General features: G+C 38.7%; 1 protein-coding gene across 1 annotated transcript in view; it reads left to right on the forward strand.

The window, feature by feature from the left end:
* Positions 1 to 3,890: 3,890 nt before the first annotated feature.
* The window catches only part of Su(H) (recombining binding protein suppressor of hairless), a 499,304-nt gene continuing 482,648 nt past the window's right edge, over positions 3,891 to 20,546 (forward strand). The window contains exon 1 of the mRNA XM_070094523.1: positions 3,891 to 4,217. The gene's annotated coding sequence lies outside the window, so the exon portion shown is untranslated. The remainder of the gene's footprint in view (positions 4,218 to 20,546) is intronic.

Here is a 20,546-nt window from a genome sequence, read left to right on the forward strand (position 1 = left end):
TCCAGGTAAACTCTCTCCAGGTAATCTCCAGTCAAATTGGTGAGTGATATTAAGATATATTTTCCTTCTGTTATATAATTGTGTATATATACAACCATTTATTATTTTTAATATACAGTCCACAAAATTTATATTATTAGTATTCCTGGTTATACATATTTCATTGGTAATTAATAGGTCCAGAGCAACTTGTGGATATGACAGTGGTAGGTATCGAAGGGGGACATTTTTGCGACCTAGGTGTCCCAAATTCCTACTTGTCTAACTGATAAATAATAATTATCTATGTTCATTTACTGTTATGTACATAATTATACATACAGATAAATGCAATTTTCCACAAACATCTTTTGTGAACATGTAACAGTAAACATCTTCAGTGAATATGCAGCAGCGACCATCTCCATTGAATATGTAGCAACGAACATCTTCATTATTTTAAGGTAACTCTTGATCCAAAGAATTGGAGCTACCCTCCTCTTTCATAGATTGAATATGAACCTTACGAATTTTGTGCTTTCCACGAATTTAATAATAATAATATTATTATTACTAATAATAATAATAATCTTATAAAATAATCTTATAAAAATGTCTAAATTTCACCAAAATAAAACTTACTTTTACCTAATTTCAGTAAAGACTGATTCATACAGCTCTAATGTTTTTTTCTCTGTGAATATATTAACAATATTTATACTTCCTAACACCAGAATTTTCAACTGGGAAGGGGAGAGGGTGTGGCATGAAGTTGGTGATGAATGGCTCTTGATCTAAGGAATTAGAGCAACCTCTCTTTAGGGTGTCCAGTAGCTCGGTTGGTAGCGCACTCAGCTCACACCCGTACCGGGGTCGATCCCCAGTACGGGTGAAAACATTAAGTGTTTCCCTAGGATATCTGTTGTCTCTGTTCACCTAGCAGTAAATAGGTACCTGGGCTAATTGACTGGTATGGGTCGCATCCTAGGGACAAAATTAAACTAATTTGCCTGAAATGCTCTGCGTAACAATGGGCTTTCTATACAGTATGTCATTGATGTCAATTTTGGGATGTATACGCTGTGTACTTGTAGAAATTATTATTGCTGAGACCAAGATATGCGAGCTGCGTGAGTCTTACGGGTTTAGCGCGTCTTTCTATACATATAACAGTAATATTAAGGTACACAAGTAAATTTACCTTATCCCTAGTATATCTCCTTTAGGCGTGTTGCCTTGCATCGGTTGTCTATATTCACCCATTAGTAAAATGGGTACCTGGGTGTTAATCGACCCCCAATGGAAATAAGTCACTTAGTCTGACTTATTTTTGGGGTTATCCTAGGTTCTCTACACATATGCCTGGAGTTTACCTGGAGAGAGTTCCGGGGGTCAACGCCCCTGCGACCCGGTCTGTGACCGGGTCACAGGGGTGTATGTATGATAATCTATATAACTGTATTTGTGTATATCTAAATAAGCTAACATACTTACTTAGGTCGCATCCTGGGACAAAACTGATCTAATTTGCCCGAAATGCTCTGCATAATAAGTGGCTCTCCATATAGTATTTTGTCATTGTCAGCTAGGCCTGTATACCTTGTACATATTTAAACAACAGTTATCACAATGACCCCAATGGAAATAAGTCACTTTGACTTTTTTGGGGTTATCCTAAGTAATCTACACATATGGTGCTATGTATGATAATTTATGTAGTAACAGTACAGTACAGTTGGTGTCCCACAGGGAAGTGTCTTTGGCCCTCTTCTCTTTCTCCTATACATAAATGACCTACCAAATGCTTCGCAATTACTCAAACCCACACTTTTTGCAGATGACACCACATACGTCTTCTCTCACCCGAGCCCAGTCACGCTAGCAAATACTGTAAACACCGAATTACAGAAAATATCTACCTGGATGAGGACTAACAAACTTACACTAAACATTGACAAAACCTACTTCATTCAGTTTGGTAGCAGAACTACAGATGTACCTCTTAACATAACGATAAACGGATCACCTATCACAAAGCTAACAGAGGGAAAATTCTTAGGAATCCACCTCGATAATAGACTCAAATTTCATACACATATACAACAAATTTCTAAGAAAATTTCCAAGACTGTAGGCATACTATCGAAGATAACGGTACTATGTTCCACAGTCAGCCCTCCTGGCCCTTTATCACTCTCTTATTTACCCCTATCTCACCTATGGAATTTGTGCATGGGGCTCAACAACAACTAACCATCTCAGACCACTAATTACCCAACAAAAGGCTGCAGTTAGAATGATAACAAATTCTCACTACAGGCAGCACACTCCACCAATATTCAAAACACTCAACCTACTCACCATACAAAACATCCATACTTATTATTGCACTTATTACATACATAGAACACTTAACTCTGATATTAACCCTCCCCTCAAACATCTCCTTGCCAACCTCAACAGAACACATGACCATAATACAAGGCACAGATCACTCTTTGATGTTCCTCGTGTCCATCTCACGCTATGCAAAAACTCAATGCACATAAAAGGCCCTAAAATCTGGAATTCATTACCTGTAAATATAAAAGAAACACTACCTGTTTATAAATTCAAGTCTCTTCTCAAAGTTCACTTACTCACTCAAAACCAAATAAATACTGAATAACTGAACCATATAAATTGTATATCCTAAATGTTACTTACAATTATATCACACAAATGTTAAACCTAACTTTGTTATTTTTTTAAATACACTACCTAACAGAATACTCCATTCTACTGAATGAACAGTAATGCATGCAACCATTGGACCTGTCTTTGTAATACTCATTTGTATTTTATAGTTATCTGTTTACAATAATGTCTTATCACTGATTTCATCATTGCTTAGTTAATCTTAAGTTAATTTTAAGCCAGCCCGTAATGCTATGCATATAAGTGGCTTTGGCATGCTGCTCTTACCTGTATTTTTTGTACCTCTGTTTGTATGCTAAATTTCTAAATAAAATAAAAAAATAAAATAACTATTTATGTGTACGTGTACTTTGCAGAGTTAGCAATTACTTTGATCGGTGGCCCGGTGGCCTATATTGGTGGCCCGGTGGCCTGGTGGCTAAAGCTCCCGCTTCACACACGGAGGTCCCGGGTTCGATTCCCGGCGGGTGGAAACATTTCGACACGTTTCCTTACACCTGTTGTCCTGTTCACCTAGCAGCAAATAGGTACCTGGGTGTTAGTCGACTGATGTGGGTCGCATCCTGGGGGACAAGATTAAGGACCCCAATGGAAATAAGTCCTCGATGACGCACTGACTTTCTTGGGTTATCCTGGGTGGCTAACCTTCCGGGGTTAAAAATCCGAACGAAATCTTATCTTATCTTTGATAGTATATGCTGAATGATTTCTACGTACTAATATAAAAGCAGAGCTTACATTAATGGGAATCAATGAAATTTGCCGCTAAAATTTGTGCTTAGATTATTATTATTATAATCACAGGGAAGCGCTAAACCCGTAGGGTTATACAGCGCATGTGGGGGGATGGAAGGTATTCTGGCTCAATTCAGGGAACTGGAGTACAGATCCAATTCCCTAGATCAAGAGCCCCTCACCAGCATCAAGGAACCTCCCTTGAGGGGTGCTAAGTTAGAGAAAAATATATAACATTGTAATCGCCCCCCCCCAAAAAAAAAAAAGAAAAAAAAAAAATATTGGTACACTGGCCACAATAATGTGTAGCTTTATAATATATAATAAGTGACTAAAACATAATTAACTCAGAATAAAAAAAAATTCCAGTATACAGTTCAATCCACACTGTTACACTGCTACACATAAACGCATATTAAGAAGATAATTTAGGTGTAAGATGGATATTAATAATGTATATACTAGCAGAGTGCTGCCACCTACGATGTAAACAAGGAACTTACTATGAAAACACATTTTTGACATCCCTGGATCAGTTTTTTTTATTTCTGGTGCATTATTATCAACCTCTTGTGACTGTACTGACAGCAGACACCAAATATAACACTGTTTTATAATTATACGCTGGAGTGATAACATAGTACCAGTGATAATAAAAAATACTTGCAACTAATGAGCTAAATATTTACAATTTTCTGTGATATGTTAATTTTTGGTGGTATAGGTTTGAATTGTATGTATATTTATATATATATAATTTGAATGCGTCTCAGTTATTCGTCTGTTATTCTGCATTGGAAGGATTGGTGAGTATTATTATTATTATTTTTATTTTTGGGCAATAATCTTGTGCCGGCAGATCTTGTGGTTGGTCTTGTCTTGAGTCAGTAGCTCTCGTGGCTTGTCGGCTTTTCTTGTCTTTTTACAACAGATCTTTCGGCTTGCCTTATCTTGTGCCAGTAGATCCTGTGGTATGTCTTGTTTTGTGCCAGCAGAGCTTGTGACTTGTCTTGGACCAGCAGATCTTGTAGCTTGTCTTGTCCTGTCTTGTGGCAGAAGCTCTAGTGGCTTGTCTGCTGCAGGCAGATCCTCTGGCTTATCTTGTCTTGAAACTTGGTTAATATTATAATGCCTTATTGTCACTCTAACCACTTTACAAAAAGTACATTATTGATCTGATGCAAATCAGTGTAGCTTATATGGAATTGTCCAACTTGTCATTTGTAACCTGTCTCAGCAAACCTGCAATTGTAATGAATTAATCGTGCTGTACTGATAGACAGTGCCTAAAATTATATGTTAGGACTAAATTAATTAGCATGTAAGTTTTAGAATTAGTCAGATTGTTTTTGCATTATAATTGTATCATAACTGTAACCAAATGAGGTGCAAATCTCGAGTACTGCAACAACTGTATAATCGATAGAAATAAATATTTTTATTTTCATTTATTTGAGATAGTGGAATATGTTTAACAAAACATGTGCAGACTGGAAGCTCTTTGGTTTTTTCACCATTAAGATATATTTAACCCTTGGGTTTGCCCTGTGATCTCCCAAGCCAACATTTGATTATCTCCCAGGTACACACTCACTTTTAGGAGAGTATGGGTAATAGGTGTAAGGAGACTTGCCTGTATGTCTTGCCTTGTGGGTTCACTTCAAGGGTGTGACAGAGCTGAACCAGCTGTACTATTTGCAAAGACATAAATAAATAAATTTCTAGCAACATAGTACAGTGACTTCCTTAGTATTCTTGGTGTGGAGCTTGGTTTAGTTTTTATGGGTCCCAGCCCTTGGGTGGGCACCATCCTGACTAGGCATTGAGACATGGCATTGGTATAGGACACCACCACCTCCCTGCAGTGTTTTTTTTTTTTTTTCAGATTTTTTAGAGCAGAAATAGTATTGCATTTCCAGGGTAAATGGTAATGGGGGCCTCCAGTTGAGCTATATATGGAAATAAGTTGGTAATAGGTGATATACAGTGTGTTTGTAAAAGATGGACCCTATCTCAGAGCAAATTGCTTTGAAATAGGGTCTATCTCTCTGAAACACCCTGTATATTTTAAGAAGAGGATAAATAAATACGTGAGACATTATACAGGGCCTAACAACAGCAGTGTATTAGAATATGTATTAGTAGATAAAAGGTTGATGGGTTCACTTCTGGATGTGCATATTTTTTAAGAGGGATGTCATATGTCTACTTAGTGGTAGTTACAGTGACAGTAAGAGGTAGCTGGGGTACAAGGAGAATATTATCAGTGAGAAAAAGTGAGGTGAAAGTTAATAAATTAAGGACAATAGTTAGGATAAGATATAAGCAACTTCTGGGAGAAAGGTGATCTAGAGAGACAGTGCAGGTAATGAGGGAGACAAAGTAATATGGGGAGATTTAAGAATGCAGTGTTAAAGTGTGCAGCAGTTTGTGGGTATAGGAGGGTGGGTGCAGGAGGGAAGAGGAGTAGTTGGTGGATTTTTGTTATATATTTTATTTAAAACATTACATTACGACATAATGTATAAATATGAATAAATAACAATAACATCGCTGTGCAAAGCACACCAGAACATAAAAACACATTTAACACCCCCAAGAAACCCCAACCCATTCACACTGGCTAACTGGTGTGTTAAAGCTAACAGACAATGACAAATACCGAAACGTACCCTGACATAACTTTCTCTCACCTAGGTGGTACAGATGGACACAGCCGCAGACCAACCACAACAAAAGCCCCACACCGAGGCTACATACATGACTGGGACAGTGTCTCTACCACAAACAATATTTTGAGAGCCCTAATGCTAAATCCTAAGGCGCTATCTGAGCAGCACAGAATAAGACATAATCCTTATAACATTGCCTTATGCGGATCTGCAGGGAAAACCACTCCACAGCAAGACCAGACAATAAATATACATTACTTGTAGCGCCAAGCACCACTAGTCCGTGGCAGTGTCTTAGCTAGGACAGACACACGACATGGCATATGTAAGGTACATAAATAATGCCCCCCCTCAACACACCACCGTGTATCCTTCAAAAGGAAAAGACCTACTTACACACATGACATTACACTCTTACCCACCCTTTCATTTAATAGCATACTACAACAGCAACACATCAAATCTGCACGCTGTTGGCACCAATCACATACACGACAGTCTACACAGGACCACCTACAGGCTTAATATAAGGAATGGCCAATCATAAATCACAAAAACACATTGTATGACCAAATCCAGGCATAGGATCACACAAGTTATAATGATTTCAGTTGGTGGAATTATAAGGTAAAGAGGGTTGTAAGGGAAAAAAGTTAGTGCATGAGAGGTTTTTATAACATAGAAATTATATATGGAGAGTAAAAAGGAGGGGTGTTAATGTTGCAGTTTAAAAACTGTAGTGTAAAGCACCCTTCTGGCAAGACAGTGATGGAGTGAATGATGGTGAAAGTTTTTCTTTTTCGGGCCACCCTGCCTTGGTGGGAATCGGCCGGTGTGATAATAAAATAAAATAAAAATAAAAAGAGTTTAAAAAGAGTATTGAAGGAGTTCAAGAGGAGAGCCAGTGAGGTTTAACATATAGGTAAGGTTGTAAAAGTTAATGATAGGGTGTTAGGAGAGGTGCAAGATTAAAAGAAATTTGGTATAAAGTGGGAGTTGTCACAGTTACTTTTTGCCCATTACAGGGTTCTTCTGGGAGAGCTGTGTGAGCTGTGTTTGAGCAGAATGCTAGCGCACTCAGCTCACACACTGAGGTCCAGAGTTCAAATCTCCAGTACAGCTGGAAAACATTAGAATGTGTTTCCATAAGACACCTGCTGTCCATGTTCACCCATCAGTATAAAATGGGTACCTGGGTGTTAGTCGACTGGTGTGGGTCGCATCCTGGGACAAACCTGACCTAATTTGCCTGATATGCTCTGCATAACAAGCAGCTTTCTTTATAGTAGTATGTCATTGATGTCAGCTAGGCCTGTATACCTTGTACATGTAGAAATACAGATATTATTATTATTATTATTATTATTATTATTATTATTATTATTATTATTATTATTATTATTATTATTATTATTATTATTATTATTAAAGATCATGGTGATAAAAGTAACAAAAAATCTAGGAAATATAATATTGGATATCGGATTGGAGAGAGTATGGAGAAAGTAAATGTGTTCAGATATTAGGATGTGGATTTCTTGGCAGATAAGTCTATGAAAGTTGAGGTGAGCCATGAACTTGTCAAGGGGGGGGGAAAAAGGTGGGTGGTGCATCAAAGCTTCTGTAGACAAAGAACTTTTTTTCTATGGATGCAAAAAGTGGAATGTTCCAGAATGTAATGTGGTACCAACACTACAATATGGGTGTGAATCATGTGTTTTAAATGATAGTATGAGGAAGAAGCTGGAGGGAAAGACGTGTTTGAGAGCAATGTGTGGTATAAACATAAAGCGGAAATTCAGAGCTTGGAGATTCGAAGGTGTGGGGTTAACCTGTAGTAGGTTAGGTTGTCTACCTGTCTACCAGTTTTAAAGGGACATATGTGTTGCCTTAATCTAGATTTTTATATTCTAATAGCCAGCTTTTGCTGTGTGGTAATGTAATTGGTTGAAGATGATATTAGTATAATTAGCTAATCAAAAATCTGAAGAAAACAAACCAATTTTCCTAAATAAAATGATAAAATTTATCCTGGACATAAGTACAAAGTAGTGTTTAAGCCAAGGTGAAGTGCAAAGATTAGAAATGGTAAAACTGGCTGATAGTGAATCCACTAATTACACAATTACTCATTTAGTTCGAGCTCTTGCTTACATTGTTGTGAGTTAAGATTATATTTTTTCCATGTTTTTACACAAGTTTTTGGGAGATAGCAATTTAATGTCAGTCCTCATTGTGTTGTGTTTATGTTTATTAGCTTCAGTGAATACAATCATAATGATTCTTACTTTACCTTTTTCTTGTATAAACCATTGTGGATGTTCAGAACATATTATTATGGAAAAGAAATGAATATGGTGTGGGTCGCATCCTGGGACAAACCTGACCTAATTTGCCTGATATGCTCTGCATAACAAGCGGCTTTCTTTATAGTAGTATGTCATTGATGTCAGCTAGGCCTGTATACCTTGTACATGTAGAAATACAGATATTATTATTATTATTATTATTATTATTATTATTATTATTATTATTATTATTATTATTATTATTATTATTAAAGATCATGGTGATAAAAGTAACAAAAAATCTAGGAAATATAATATTGGATATCGGATTGGAGAGAGTATGGAGAAAGTAAATGTGTTCAGATATTTGGATGTGGATTTCTTGGCAGATAAGTCTATGAAAGTTGAGGTGAGCCATGAACTTGTCAAGGGGGGGGGGGGAAAGGTGGGTGGTGCATCAAAGCTTCTGTAGACAAAGAACTTTTTTTCTATGGATGCAAAAAGTGGAATGTTCCAGAATGTAATGGTACCAACACTACAATATGGGTGTGAATCATGTGTTTTAAATGATGGTATGAGGAAGAAGCTGGAGGGAAAGACGTGTTTGAGAGCAATGTGTGGTATAAACATAATGCGGGAATTCAGAGCTTGGAGATTCGAAGGTGTGGGGTTAACCTGTAGTAGGTTAGGTTGTCTACCTGTCTACCAGTTTTAAAGGGACATATGTGTTGCCTTAATCTAGATTTTTATATTCTAATAGCCAGCTTTTGCTGTGTGGTAATGTAATTGGTTAAAGATGATATTAGTATAATTAGCTAATCAAAAATCTGAAGAAAACAAACCAATTTTCCTAAATAAAATGATAAAATTTATCCTGGACATAAGTACAAAGTAGTGTTTAAGCCAAGGTGAAGTGCAAAGATTAGAAATGGTAAAACTGGCTGATAGTGAATCCACTAATTACACAATTACTCATTTAGTTCGAGCTCTTGCTTACATTGTTGTGAGTTAAGATTATATTTTTCCCTGTTTTTACACAAGTTTTTGGGAGATAGCAATTTAATGTCAGTCCTCATTGTGTTGTGTTTATGTTTATTAGCTTCAGTGAATACAATCATAATGATTCTTACTTTACCTTTTTCTTGTATAAACCATTGTGGATGTTCAGAACATAATATTATGGAAAAGAAATGAATATGAACATATAAATACATGTATATTGCATAATGATAAATAATACTAATTGAATTTAGCCTAATCTTACTTATATTAGTTATACTATTAGGTTTTGTAATAATTAAGGTTAGGTTAATAAGTTAGTTTTGGAGCCCATTTAAAAAAATTGCTTGTTATGCATATTCTTATTATATATTTATCAATCAACAAGTATAAAAATGGGAAGCATAATTTTCTTAAGGAGACTCAAATTTCGTATGTAGTATATGAAATATGAGTCTTCATATGTATGTGAAATTCCTTGCAAAGACTGTAATCATCCATACTTAGGACAAATAGTTAGAAATATAATCACTAGAGTAACAGAGCAAAAGAGATCCATTAGATATGCAAATGGCAGTTTAGCATTTTTCCAGCGTATTAAGAATCGACTATAATATTAACTGGCAAGATGCTTCCATTAAAGACAACAAATGGTATAAATACAAAATCCTTTAGTGAACTATGATTGCATCACCGTCCAATTTTCAACATCTCGCTAGTCTAGTGCTAGTCTGATACTATCACTGTCCTTGCCTTAATTTAGGACTTATGATTCTGCCCTTAACTTACGCCAGTGTTAAAGAAATATATTATAGACATTTCTGCATGACTTATTGCATATATTACACAAATAATAATACTCTTGATATCTACATGTATGTTTTATGGTGTCTGACTTTGTGAAATTCTTGAGGTCTGCCTATCGAGGAGAGGCTCTTGGACCCAGGAATTAGATCAAACCTCCTTTCCTTGGATTGAACCTGATTACTTTTCATACTCCCAGGTGCTGTACGACACCTATTGATTTGGCCCTATCCCCTCCTCCCATGAATGTAATACTAGAGATTTACTATCCTTGCTACTCAGTTTCAAACTTAGTTTCCTGATTAGTAGCTTTGTCTGTCAGGTTGTTTGTGGTTGCAGAATGCAACCACATTATTAGGAACAGTTATTTGATTTTTGAATGACTTTTCTTGAGTAATCATCTTTACATGGGCAAAATTGAAACTTTCGCAGATACCATGTGCTGCATTGTCCGGGTCTCAACCCTCTTCAAGAAGGCTGTATTGATGCCAGTGATGGGTTCATGATTCATTACAGCTACCACCCCTTTCCTTGAATCGAACCTAATTATATCCCATTCCCCAGGTGCTGTATGAACCATACAGGTTTAGCGTTCCCCACGCACATGGTACTGAAACCCAAGCTACGGAAACTACTCTGCCTCTTATGCGAGTCACGTGTGGCTTGCAGTGGCCGGCGCCTCGCAAGACGGGAGGCTCAGTTTTGACCAACCTGTTTAATTAGACTTTATTATCCCTTCAGTGGGGTTTTGATACTGAAGGGCTCTTAATCCAAGGAATTTGAGTTACCCTCCCCTTGGATCAAATCTAATGACCTCTCATTCCCAGTGCACTGTGTAATCGCTGAGTTTAGCGCTTTCCCGTGAATATAATACCGGTAATAGTCTTTATTGGCCAAGGAGGGTGCCTTAATGCTTGTGAAATGCTCTTGAATCAAAGGAATTGGAGCTACCCTTCAGTCCTTGAATCAAACATGATTTCTTCCCATTTTCCATTGCTGAATATAACAAAACACGTTTCTCCTATTCTCTTGACTTGCTCAATAACATCGAGCTGGACTCGCATTGCCATCTGTGACAGAATGCAACAATTAAATACTGCCTTTGCCACTAGTTTGGAAGTAACGTAAACATTCGTAGTAGAACCATTAAAATTTTACTTAATGGAGAGAGATAAGAGGAAAAAAGTTGCTAAAGACCTTTATTATTAGGAACTCCATTGGCGCTGTATGACCCGTTCTGGTGTATAGGTCTTTCGAATGCAATGGTACTAATGAACTCCATCATAGACAAAATGCTATAAAGATAGAAGTCCTGCCATTGTAGGAATGTGAACTAAAGGTACTTCAAGGGAGGTACATGGATGACGGTAGAGGACTCTTGATAAAAAGAATTGGCGTTACCCTCCCTTTTGTTGAATCGAATCCGTTTACCTTTCATTCCCTTGGCTTTACATGACCTGTGCGTGTAGCGCTTCCTCGTCAATGAACAAAATTAAGGGTAGAGATAAGTACACGTAGAATGGTAGTGAGATATATCGGCAGTAACATTACAGGTGCAACGAATACACTAAGAAAGACAATATAGAGGGGAATTATTGCCAGTGACCCCTTAGCTGTCTTCGGCTAGGCTGCGGTGCCTACATTGGACTGCATAATGCTAACACTAACAGCCTGATTGCTCAGGCCATCAACTAGGAGGCCTCTTATGGAACCTAGCTGCGGGGGGCGATAACCTTCAGAATAGACTACAGGTAGACTACATGACTGCAAAGAGAAGAGAATTCTTAGTTTTTATGAATATTGTGACGAAGGTCTCTACCAAAATATTCATCAGTGGATCACTACATCCAGGATGTGATGTTGCAGACATTATTGTTATTATTATAATCAAAGAAAGTGTTGCAGACAGAGAATCAAGCCTCCATCACTCATTGCTCTTAATGATCCACATGGGTTTAGCTATTTTTAATTATAATCACGGGGGAGCGCTAAATCCGTAGGATTTTAGGCATTTGTATTAATAGGTTTACTGTTGATAAATGCGCAGTTGGGTTCAGCGTTTCACCATGAATATAATGTATGTTGGGTGGTCTGTTGATAGACACTTCTATACAGTTCAGGATTATACGTTTTTTACTACATCTTGTCAGTATCACCATACCAATTTTCGGTCTGTTGGCAGCTTCATCATTTGCAAGACGAGATGTGTACACGTCTGGCATCTTGTGTACTGATATACAATACGCTTTGAATCACATGATGTAGGATAACTTGTCTTAGCCTGTATGCCTCAAGGGAGGTTCCTTGACGCCTTGATGCTGGTGAAGGGATTTTCATCCCCAAAAATGTACCTCTTCCTTGGATCGAGCATAATTGCTTCCCATACCCCAGGGGCTATATGACTCCCTACTGGTTTAGCCCTAAGTATTATAATAATACAGTACCTGTAATAATAATCGTAGCCTGTAAATTAAGTGTAAAAGAAAAAAACCCGTGCTGTCGAATTCGGAAGATGGTGTTATCGGCGTCTTCCCACTCTGAGGTATGTACGAAGGGGAAGTTAAACACATGAACAACACTAGGAATCTTGAATCTGCAGGCTTCATCAGTCAAATACAGAGATGACTTATACTCTTGGAAACATCATCCTTATATACGGAGGACGAAGTTGACGAAATGGAGAGATAGTTTGATATAATTAGCCCAACAACCTTAACGCAAGATAATCAGTCTCTTAACCTTGCACCAAGGCTGATGTACTGAGTACATAAAACTGCCTATATTTCGTGTACTTCGCCTTCCAAGGCAGATGTCTGCAAGAGTTTCTGTAATTTACCTTTATTCGATTGATGAAGCCTAGAGCGCAGGCGAAATGTTTCGCCAGTAAAGATTCCTAACACTGTAATAGCATATAGCATTTGTAATATGTACGGCGGTGAGGATGACGGGTGAGGCTGCAAACTAAGTCATGTGTACACCCAGGATGCCTACCACTCCTGGTGCTGTGCGCTGAGGCAAATGTTCCCTACGGGATTAGCGCCTCTCCCTGAATACATTATTTACACATGAGAAACTTGTGTCTGGCGTGAAGGTTTCGTACTATTCATTTTTGTAATTAACGTAATTAGGTACACGAATACCTTTTACCCAACACATTACTCCCATCAAGTACTAAGAGTTCTTACACAGGACTGCAATGTTTTCTTAAACAGAACTGTAGGTACCTACTGGTACTGTTAGGTGGGGTGGGTGAGCAGGAGTGTAAGGAAAATTTCTCATTTTTTTCCACACCCCTACACTTCCAGGGAGGTGCCTGGATGCTGGTTAATGGCTGTTGATCCAAGGAATTGGAACCATATTTATTGCCCCAAGAGCAGTATGACTCCTATGGGCTTAGCGTTTCCCCGTGAATATAATAATTTCCTCTGTCATTTTGTTGTCACGTTACGAACGGGTATCGTACTGGATAAATGGAAAATAACAGATATGATACCGATTTACAAGAATATGTATGTCATTAGCTTCAAATTGCAGTATCAATCAGCCTGACCTCAACTTTGGGAAAGTTGATGGAATTAGTAGCTGCAGACGCAATTCAAAGCCACATCGAAAGATACAATTTGATCAATGAATCTCAACACTATTTTACAAAAGGGGTGTTACCTTACGAATTTACTATTTTTTTCACTAAGGTATTTCAGGTAGTAGACCAAGATAAAGAATATGATAGTGTGTATATGAACTGTAGTAAAACCTTGGTTCGAGTCCCACCCAGGAGACTTGATTAAAAGTCTGGGCAATTGGTATACGAGGAGCTCCTGGGTCAAGTCATGAGCGACCTATAAGCGGCAGTGTGTTCATGAATGAGAAATAACGGGCCCCTGTTGCAAGTGTTGTGTCACAGGGGTCACTGTTGGGACCCTTGTTTACAGTGTACTTAAATGACATATATGAGGGAATAAATAGTGACATAAGTTTGCTAAAGACCCTTAAATAAGCCGTCAGATAATGTCTGATGAGGACAAGAAAGCTACAGGATAACCTGGATAAGTTGATGTTTACGGAGATGTGCCAAATGTAGTTCAGTTCTGCTCCTAGAAAAAATAAAAATAAGTAAGGTACTTACATTGACCCTTGTAGGTCTAGCGCTTCCTTTTTGATTATATAATAATAATAATAATAAATAAGGTACTTATAAGCTAAATAGTGTAGTTCGGACAAACTGAATCCAAGAAATATTTTGGAATTTTGGTCAGCAGAAATTTAAAACCAAGACAATAGTGCTTAGTGTTTGCAATAAAACTCACAGTATTCTTGGCTTCGTATCAAGAGGTATAAAAACAGAAGACCTGAGGTTATTCTTTAACTTCATATGTCGTTGGTAAGGCCTCATTTAGAGTATGTTGCTCAGTTCTGGCCTCTGTATTACAGAATTGACATAATGCGATGGATAATATACAGCGAAGGACGACGAAGTTGATCCCATGTATTAGAATCTTTCCCACGAAGATTAGGCTAAGACACTGAATTTTCTCTCTGGAAAAATGTAGAATTAAGGGGATGTGAATAAAGTATACAAATGGAAAACAGGAATAATTAAAGGGAATATAAATAACTTGCTGAGAGCATCTAATCAGGACATGACTGAGCAATGAATTCAAGTTGGATTAAGATAGGATATAGGGAGGTACTGGTTTGGCAGTAGATCAGTAGATCAAGGAGTGAAACAAATTTCTATGTAGCATCACTCAGGCATGAACTTGGATAGCTTTAACAATAGGTTTGACGGATGTACGAATGGGTCTGAGTTGGACTTGCCTAGCAGGGTTGCCAGGTTTGCTTTTCTAGATAATGGCAACTAAAAGAGCAGTTTGCTGCCAAAGACGACATTAACAAATATTATTTTATTATTCAAATAAGTAAAGCTAAAGCAATAATACATCACAACTCGAGCTACTCACCATGATCAACATCTGATGGTGCTGACCAAACACCCACGGTGTTTTGTAACCAAGTTACTTTTTTTAACTATTAATTACACAGCTGCATAATATACAGCAAAAAGATTCACAGTAACGTGATTCACAGGAATGACGTGACCTCATTGTCTGCCTGACCTCATCTCAATTATAATAAAAAGCGCTAAACCTACTAGGGGTCATACAGCTCAGGACCTCATCTCAAAAAAGCCTCACTTGCATTTTTTCAGGTCACTATTTGACACACCTTACATGCAGCCTATTTATACTGTTATTTTCGACCTTAGTATGTTAGAAGCGATCGAGGTCCCTAGACCGAAACATTTCCTACTAAATATGTTCTAGTGTTTGCGCACATGTCGTTTTAAACAAATTTCCTTTTCCTTCTCTATTTTCTGACTTCTTTCTTCTCTATTTTCTGACTTTTTTATTGCTTCCTTTTCTTACCTAGATGGGCCATTTGGTATACTGCAGCGCTTCTCTATTGTGGAAACGTTTCGCCAGCCAGTGGCTTCCTCGGTCCAATATAGAGAAGACTGGTAGAAGATGAGTCTGAGGTAATTCACCATTCTTCTTTGTATTGGACTAAATTAGTCATTGGCTGGCGAAACGTTTCCACTTTTAGGTTTTCTAAACTATTTATATAATGCGTGTTAAGAGTGATGAGATACTGCAATCTTAACTCCCTTGAAAAGTAATTCACTCTAATTATTCTTCACCAGTCCTGCCTGGCGTGACCAGTAGATCTGCAGCGCTTCTCTGTTCTTTTCCACAACTACTACAAATTCTTTCACTACTACTACACACTATACTTTTACCTATAGTACTACTACTACTGCTGTTACCTCATTACTACTGGTACTACCTTTACTACTAATTCTGCTAATCTTTACCACTGCTACTACTATTCCTGTTGATGTTGCCGCCGACGTTACTACCACCACTGCGTTCTTTCTCCTTCCTCCCTATCTTAATGTCTTCAGGCCTTCTTTGCATTTCTCACCCCAGTTGTGACTTGACAATGGTCCTGGAAGGATCGAAACGTCGTCATAAGTTTCCTCTCCCATGTTCAGGTTTGAGATGAATTGTTTCGGCCACGGTCTTGTGACTTTTTATTCTTTACTAAATTTGTTAGCAGTTTCAGAATACGAAAGAACTTCATTGACTTGAGACCGAGGGAGTGACACCAGTCAGTCCACCTATCTTCATTATTATGCATTAGGAGCCCCATGTTTATGGTGTATCCAGCAAAATAATGACTCTTGAATGTTACTACCACCCGGCTCCGGCTGGGTTACCAGCATCTCGGGGAGGTTAAATCACCACCAGATGAATCGAATCGAATAAGACAACGAGAGCTGTCGTGAGATGGGAAGGAAGAAGGATAAGGAAGGATGGAAATAACTGGAAAAGGATGCAAAGAGGAGGAATTAAGGCAAGTGGCCCAACCACTTTGGGACATGTGGTACCGAAGTACTGGAGACGTAGATGGAGAGGCTTGAATGATGTCGTTACTTGGCTCACTAGATGTACACCGAATGATGTACACCAAACTAAATGTAAACTTGGCCAGATGGAAAATTGTCACACTTGCGTCATTTTGTGCAGGAATGCGATAAAATTGATAAATTCAAAGACAACTCTCTCAGAAATGTCAGGGTATTTTATCCACAGTGGCATGTTACCAATCATTCTGGAAAAGTATCCTGACTTTGCCCACTATAAATAACGCATACCCACTAACTTTTTTTTTTTTGCAAGCATATATTGCTAAAATATAAAGTATCATTTTTGTGGTCTAATTCATATCTGTAGATGTGACTCGTTACAATTGTAATTAGATTTATATGAACATGTAAATATTAATTACCAGTAAAGCTTGTTTAGCTATCAAAACTTTGTGGCCTAGTCCTTGAACCATTATACACCTCTGTAATATTTTGACTACCACCCACAGGATGGGTATGGGGTGTATGATAAAGATATTAAACTTAATCGGTTTGTCGTACAGATTTATAGAAGTCATCGATTGATATAGTAGAAGTGCTAGATATTTAAGTAGAGAATCCAAATATGGTAATAATTATTAAACAAATTATCATCAGCAGTGGTAGAGGAATTCCCGGGACTACTGCTACTACTAAAGATTACGTGCCTGCAGGTTTCTTCTAACTACATAAAAACCACCTGGTGGTTCACACTTACACTCACTCACCCATTTGACTATAAGCACAGAAATACGTATCTTAATCTTAAAATATTGATTCCTAACTAGTCACAAGTTTGCCTGTGATACTCCAATATAGAAGCTATGTATTGTGCCGAAATAAAAACATTCACATTGCTAAACTCACAAACTAGTATTTAGTCACTTAGTATTTAGTCAACTTACTCCACAATTTGTAATAATTTAGGGTTATGAATTAATCTAAGTTTGCCCAGAATGTCCATACCACAACAGATGACTCGAAACTATCTAGTCACCCACATGGTGCTAAGCCAGACCCACCCCCCAGTCATAGCACTAATACCCACAGTGCTGGTGCTGGCCCAGGCTCCCCCAGGCATAGCACCAATACCCACAGTGCTGGTGCTGGCCCAGGCTCCCCCAGTCATAGCACTAATACCCACAGTGCTGGTGCTGGCCCAGGCCCAGCCGCTGACCCAGACCCAGCCCCACCCCCCAGCCCCAGTGCTGACCCAGACCCAGCCTTACTGCCAGCCCAGACTCTCCTAGGGACACTACCCAAACCACCACAAAAACAGTAAATATACAACCATCATTGCACAAGACCGTGGCCCACAGTACAGATGTTGGAGAGGAGTCTCCTCCTTCTTCCTCTACTGGGGAAAGTAGATGGAATCCAGGATGGGGTGGCCCTGGCTTGGATACTGAGGATTATAGTGCAGTCCCAGAACCTGCAGAAATTGACAACACACCTCCCAACAATTCTCAACCAAAGGTGAATTTGTGCAAATATTATGCTTGGGGCATCTGTAAGCATGGAATAACAGGGGAAAAAAATGGGACATGCAACTTTGACCATCCCAAAAAATGTAGCGACCTCCTGTCTAAAGGAGCGTGTCGTTCTTCTTCCTGTACTTTCACCCAAAAATGTGCCACTCCTCGGTCCTCCAGAAGCAGTGTTACAACATCGAGTGCCCTGCATACCATCTAAAAGGGACCAGGAGGCACAGACCCCACAAGACAAACAATAGTAGCTACGACAACCCAACTCCAGGTGATTTTTTAGTGGCAGGAAACGAAAAAAGAAAATGGAAGGAAATAACAAAAATAGTCCACCACCTTGGAGCCTTGTTGGACTGGAGGCACAGCCAGTGGCCACCCATGGCCCTCCAGAATTACAACTACTGATGCCAATAACAAAATCCCCCCAACAAACACAGAATACAACCTCGTTCATATTTGCTAATATACAGGGCCTTAAGCCATCCACCAACAACAAAATACCTTTTATCAGTGGACTTCTAGTGGAGTCTAATGCAATGTTTGCAGCCTTCACAGAGACTCACACAAAAGATCACTTTGACAGTGAAATATGGATAAGTGGTTACAACCTTTTTAGATGCGACAGAAAAAACAGGCAACAAGGGGGGGTTGGCCTGTATGTCAAAGAGTCTCTTATCTGCACGGAGTTGCTGAACACCACAAATGAGGTAGTTGAAGTTCTATCAATAAAGATCGAGAACCAAAACCTAGTCATTGTGGTTGTATACAAGCCACCAGATGCAACCTCACAACAGTTCAAGGAACAGCTACTGAAAATCGATTACTGTTTGGAAAACCTTCCACCTCCATCCCCAAACATCTTACTGCTTGGTGATTTCAACCTAAGGCATACAAAATGGAAGAATGTAGCAAATAATGTTATAGCTGAAACAATCCCCGGAGGTAGCGCAGATGAAAGGTCACACACACATGAGCTACTAAGGCTCTGCGAAAAACACACCTTAAGCCAGCAGATAGTGGAGCCAACAAGACTAGAAAACACACTTGACCTTATCTTCACAAATAATGAGGACCTGATAAGAGACATAAGAATATCAAAAACAACTAATTCCGATCACAATCTAATCAAAGTCCAGACGTACATGCATAGGGGTCCTGAACAGCAGAATGCATGTACCTGTGAAGGTGTCTTCACAAAATACAATTTCAACAACAAGAACATCAACTGGGACCAGGTAAACCATGTCCTAAACGAAACATGTTGGGAAGATGTCTTAAATGACATGGATCCAAACCAGTGCCTTGAAAGGATCAACTTCCTGGTAGCCGAAGCATGTTCTAGGCATATTCCCCTAAGAAAGAAGAAGAGCAGGAGTAAACTGGAGAGAAAAAGACGCTCCCTCTACAGAAGACGACGAAGAGTCACTGAGCTCCTCAGGAGTGCTAGAATATCTGATACACGAAAGGAGGCGCTGACCAGGGAAGTGGAAACTATCGAACTTAAGCTAAATGACTCTTACAGGAACCAGGAGAGGCAGGAGGAGCTTAAAGCTATTAGTGAAATTGAAAGAAATTCAAAATATTTCTTTTCATATGCCAAAAACAAGGCAAATACCACATCTAGTATCGGGCCCTTACTCAGACAGGATGGGACTTACACAGATGACAACAAGGAAATGAGTGAAATATTGAAATCCCAGTACGACTCTGTGTTTAGTGAACCACTAATCGGTCTGAGGATCGACGACCCAAATGATTTCTTCATGAATGAGCCTCAAAACTCCATAAATGTATGCCAGATTTCCGACATTACCCTAACTCCGATAGATTTCGAAAAATCCATTGACAACATGCCTATGCACTCAGCCCTGGGCCCAGACTCGTGGAACTCTGTTTTCATTAAGAACTGCAAAAAAACCCTCTCGTGTGCCCTAAGTACACTATGGAGGAGGAGCTTGGACATGGGTGAAATTCCACAGTCACTTAAAACAACGGATATAGCCCCACTCCATAAAGGTGGCAGCAAAGCATTAGCTAAGAACTATAGACCAATAGCTCTGACGTCCCACATCATAAAAATCTTTGAAAGAGTGCTAAGAAGCAGGATTGCAAATCACCTGGATTCCCAAAATCTGCACAATCCAGGGCAACATGGGTTCAGGGCAGGTCGCTCCTGCCTCTCACAACTACTGGATCACTATGACATGGCCTTGGATGCACTGGAAGAAAATCAGAATGCCGATGTAATATACACAGACTTTGCAAAAGCATTTGACAAATGCGATCATGGCGTAATAGCCCATAAAATACGTGCTAAAGGAATAAATGGGAAAGTGGGGAGATGGATCTTCAACTTCCTAACAAATCGAACACAAAGAGTAGTGGTCAACAGAGTTAAATCGGAGGCTGCCATAGTGAAGAG

Source organism: Cherax quadricarinatus, chromosome 46 (assembly GCF_038502225.1).
Source record: "Cherax quadricarinatus isolate ZL_2023a chromosome 46, ASM3850222v1, whole genome shotgun sequence".
NCBI classification, from domain to species: domain Eukaryota; kingdom Metazoa; phylum Arthropoda; class Malacostraca; order Decapoda; family Parastacidae; genus Cherax; species Cherax quadricarinatus.